This window comes from Notamacropus eugenii, chromosome 5 (genome assembly GCF_028372415.1).
Source record: "Notamacropus eugenii isolate mMacEug1 chromosome 5, mMacEug1.pri_v2, whole genome shotgun sequence".
NCBI lineage: Eukaryota > Metazoa > Chordata > Mammalia > Diprotodontia > Macropodidae > Notamacropus > Notamacropus eugenii.
The window spans coordinates 163,948,620-163,953,851 of record NC_092876.1 but is presented as its reverse complement, the minus strand read 5'-3'; the positions used below and the strand labels follow the sequence as shown (position 1 = coordinate 163,953,851).

General features: G+C 43.1%; 1 pseudogene; it reads right to left on the bottom strand.

The window, feature by feature from the left end:
- Nucleotides 1-218: 218 nt before the first annotated feature.
- LOC140508965 (DNA-binding protein RFX5-like) lies at nt 219-2,192 on the bottom strand (annotated as a pseudogene).
- Between the last annotated feature and the right edge of the window lie 3,040 nt (nt 2,193-5,232).

The following is a 5,232-nucleotide window of genomic DNA, read 5'->3' as shown; positions in this document are numbered from 1 at the left end:
TCTCATAGCAAAGAAGACGGACCTAAAAAACAGACTGAGAAAACAAATTAAGAATTATTCAACTACCTAAAAGTCATGACCAAGGAAAGAGCTTAGACACTGCATTTCAGAAAAATCTTTTTTGTTGTTGTTGTTGTTGTTGTTGTTGTTGTTTTTTTTAGTAACATGGCAGGTTTATTGGTAAGTAGCATTGAAATCAAGGGTGCTAGGACAGGAAAGGCAAAGCGAGGGACAAGACATGCTCAGAAGTCCAGAAGGGGAAGGATTGCAACAAGTGTCCAATCCTTGGGAAGGGCATGGGCAAATAACAAGCAGGATCAAAGAGAAGGGACCCTTCCTAGATGGACAGATTAGGTGCATGGAGGGACATTCAGATTTCCCCCCATGTACCTGTTAAGGGGGTGTTGCTTTGGGATCTTTATGTCCAAAGAATAGGGAGCCTTGGTACACAGTCCCTTTTGGCTCTTTATTCCCTTGTCCCGTGGGTTCTATTGCCTCTTTTCTCATATCCCAGCTCCTGTTGCCCTTAATGACACTCACTTTAGGAGTGACAAGACTTTTGTCCCCTGTTTCTTTGGCATGTTGGGCACTTCTTCCCCTTCCTCCCTTGAAATCAGTGCTGTCTTCCTGGCCAAGGGAAGGCACTTTTTTCTCCTCCACTTTTTTTCACTGACCCTCTTGCCAGGTCACTCTCCCCTCCAAAGCCCCAAGAGTCCTGTGGTACCCTAGGGGAATGGGCAGAGTCTGTAGCAGGCAGTGGCTTCTCAGTGGATGAGCTCTGTTCATCCTCATCATTTGATTTCTTTTGAGGACACCCTCTTTTATGCTTGGCATCAATCCCTATCTCTTCTGTATCCTGGCTTAATACTTTGGCTGCTAGCTATTGTCCCTTGTTGTCACTCCTAGGCACTTCAGCTGTCCTCTTTACTCCCTTGCCCCATGGTCCCGTGTCCACCCTTGGACCTATCTCCCTGTTTTTCTCAAGGCCCTGTGACTGGATGGGACCTTCCAATGGAGCTCTCCCAGGTATAGGCACAGCAGATACAATGGGCAAGATCATGTTGATGATGGGCAGAGCTCCCTGGGATACCCCAGCCCCACTGGACAAAGGCAGTATAGTGACTTTTAGGGTACCTGAGGGAAGTTTGGGGGCTAGGACTAGTGGGAAGACTTGGAGTTGTGGTTGGGGTACCCGGGGGAGGAGCACAGGCAGGCAACCAGAGCTTTCACTTGGGGGCTGGTGGCGGCTGGGGCTGAGGTTTCTGCAGTTTTCTTTCACTCCCCTCAAACTGGGGCGGCAGACCTAGTTCAGGACTCCAGCTCCTTGAGGGGCTGGGACTGACTTGTAGAGGCTCTTCCTTCTGGGCTCTCCACACCATTCTTGGTAGTGGGATCCCATGGGAGCCCTTCAGGTTCCTCAGCGAGCATCATGGCCATGAGCAGATGTGCACGAGCAGATTGAGCAGAGGGGAGATGTTGCTGCAGCAGACACTGGGCTACCTCGATGATGGACCTGAAGGAGCATTTTAATATCCGCTCTTCCTAGCCACAGGTTAGGGCACAGGCTGCTTCCACTAGTTCATCCCAAGGACCTGGACCCACTTCTGGGCCCAACTCTGGACTCTCTGAGCCTTTGAGGTCGAGTCCAGGCAAGGGTAGCATAGATACCAGGGTCTTTCCTCAAATACCACCATAGCAACCTTTGGATTGGCCCCAGCCTCCCAGACTCCAGGGCTTGATGCCAGGGAAGATTTCTTGGATGATTTTGCCAAAGTTGGCAGTGCTGAGTGGGCGGTAGCAGGCTAAGCTCTCACAGTACCTCCTATAAGCATCATAAACATCCTGCTTGGGCAAACAGGGAGCTGTGTGCAAACAGGGAGCTGTGTGCTCTTCCAGGTGGTTTCAGATCCATTGGTAGGCATATGTGTACTCATCATGGCTGAGTGCACTTGGCTCCAGGTTGCTTTTATCCCCACCACTGGGGCCTGAGGGGAGCTGAAGGTAAAGATATAGCTTGTCGTTGTCCAAGAACCTCTGCACATCTTGCAGGATCTCCTCTACTTTGTTCTGTATTCCTTGGAGATAGACCCTAGGAGCTTCTGTAGCAGAATGGTAGGTTCCCCAGCATCCCCGCCACCTGGGGCGGCACCATCTGTCTTTGGGCTCTTGGCATCAGGTTCATCTTCTGCCATCCTCAGAGCCACCATGACTCTAGGTCGGCTGCACAGTCCCCAGAAAAATCTTAAAAGAAAACTGCCAAGGTCTTTTAGAACCAGACGACAAAGTGGAAATAGAAAGACTCTATCAGTTGCCACCTGAAAGAAACCACAAAATGAACATTATAGTCAAAATCTATTGCTTCCAGGTCAAATATGAGAAGCCATACTTAGTATTACACATGATTTAGGAGTTACCATTATAAAGGAGTCAGGAAGAGTCCTCTTTCTGAGTTCAAATCTGGCTTCAGACACTAGCTATGTGACCCTGGACAAGCCACTTAACCCTGTTTGCCTCAGTTTCCTCATCTGTAAAATGAGCTGGAGAAGGAAATGGCAAATCACTCCGGTGTCTTTGCCAAGAAAATCCCAAATGGGGTCATGAAGAGTTGGACATGGCTGAAACAACTGAACATCAAATAACAAAACTATAAAGAATTAGAGAGTTATTCCAGGAGGCAAAGAAAATAGGTTTACAAACAAGAAAAAGTTACCCAACAAAACAGTATAATCCTACAGGGGAAACAAATTGATCTTTGATGAAAAGCAGACTTCCAATCATTTCTGATCAAAAGGTCACAGTTGCTTAGAAACTTTGATGTGCAAACAGAGAAATCAAGAAAAATAGAAAAGTAAACATGAATAAATGATCATAAGAGATTAAACAAGGTTAAAGTGCTTATTACATTCTGATAATATATCCCTTCAGAATGCTATTGTTATCAGGGGTTATAAAGGGAGTTTAATTAGTTTAATTAGCATATGCAAATAGACATGAATACAAACCAGGAGGAAAGGTAGGAGAATTCCCTCTTTTCTGGACTTGTCAAAGGAAGGAAGAACATGTACATAAAGGTGGGTACAAAAATACATTTTACTCAATAGGAAAATAGGAGGGAAAGGAGAGAAAAGAGAAGGGAGAATGGGTGGGAGGGTAGATTAAGAGAAAAATCAGTCCTGAGCAAAACAAAACAAAACAAAACAAAAAACACAACTAAATAAGAATTTACAAAAATATCTATACTTCTTTTTGCAATGACAAAGAATTGGAAACTAAATGGGTGCCCCTCAATTAGGGAATTTCTGGCTGAACACTTTACTGCATGTGATAATACTATTAAGCTGTAAGAAATAATGAAGGGAGAGAAGGCAGATTTTTGGTGATTGAAAAAAAAAATTAAGTAAAAAAAAACCCCAAGGTTATTGCAATAGTCTAGGCATTAGGTAATGAGCTCCAAAACTAGGGTGGTGGCTTTATGAGTGGAAAATATGGGACAGCTGAGGGAGAAAAGGCCCTTCTGCTGGGTTGCTTTCCGTTACAACTTTAAAAAGCCTCATTTAAATATGAGTATATTTGAGTCCACTTTATGGTTAATGCATCTGGGACAGAACTAGGCAATCACTTCACTTCTCTGGCTTCCCTTCCTGTGGATTTCCTAAGAGGTCAGATTGACTTGTTATTCCACTGAACTGATTGATTGCCACTGACTTGGGGCTGTAAATTGATCCTGGAGAAGGGCCTCCACTTCAAGGGTAAATGTTTAAGTTATGCAAAGGACTGTTACTATTTTTATTGGTCAGTCTTTTACAATATCACCTGAAGCAAGTTAATGGCTCTTATCAGGTGGATTCTTACCAAAGCCCAGAGCTAATCTATCTGGATCTGGGATTTAGGAGGAGGTGGATTCCTAGGAATAGGTAGTGATAACATTTAATATAAATTTTAGATTTTAGTAAAGGCCAGAGCTTGAAGAGTCTGGACCTAGTAGTAGTCTCTTTTGTCATCTTGAGTGGACTTAGAGAATGCCTTTTTGGTGTATCAGCAAAGCAGATGGGGCTGACTTAACAATTCCTTTAGGAGACCCTTTTCCTGGCATTTTAGTGATAAGAAAAGAACACAGATGTCCTGGGTTGTAATTTCAATTGAACCTTTGTTAAAGGTACCTTTTCCTGTGTCAGCTATTTCAAGGATCTGTTTAGGACAAGAGGCCTGCCACTAGAGTAGTGGGATTTTCTCCTTATCTTATGTCATGGAGACATATGCTATAGAGAGGAAATTCACACAGCTTAGAATCATAAAACCCAACTGACATTGCTTCGTTGATTGTCTTGTCTTACTAAATTTATGATTTGTCCAACTAAGAGAGTTCCTTTCTGATGGCAAAATGTATTTAAGACAGACGATTTCTGTACCAGGTAGTCAGATTAACCTCAGACTCCATAGGACTATGACTGTTATCTTTAAGAGGGAATTAATCAATAAATAATGCATGCCTGTAACCTGATGTCTTTTCTTTAACAAAAGTTTTAAGGTTAACAGTAGATGTGAATACCAGAACCAATCAGCCCCCTCCTATCTGGTCTCATTTTCTACTCTAATCAGTGCATATGATTTAGAGCTGGAAGAGCCCTTAAAAATCATCTAGTTTAATAATTTCTACTTTTTTTTTAGTGTGATATCAAAACTTTTTGTAGCCCCTCACATACTAGTAGCTGTGCCATTAGATGTATTGTAACACGGATGGACTAGCCTGTAGGGAACATTACTTGGTGTATGGCCAGATAGTCTTTGCCTGGTTCTGTTTGAGAGATGTTTGGAAGAGGACAATTTCAGGCCTATGTGACTTAGAAGCATGTACAGAGTGATGATCCTAATTTTCCTGCTGAACTGGAAGAGCTGGTGAACTAAGGGCTTAAAATAGGAGATGACTGAGAGTTCCTTAATTGACCCTATGAGCCGGAATTTTAGGTACGCACAAAGATGTGACCCAAACCTTTGGATTTTTCTCTTCTTTTGGTGAGGATTGTTTTGAGACTTTATAGGCAAAGATTTGTCCTTATAAGTCACTTCATTCATTGATAGTATGCTTGTACTTCCACAGGAAGGGGAGCCAGAGATATGAGGTGATTACTTAGCTCTGCCCCACATCCATTAACCATAAAGTGAAGTGGACTCAAATATGGTATTTAAATGAGGCTCTTTAAAGTTGTATGAGAAACCAACCCATCAGAATAT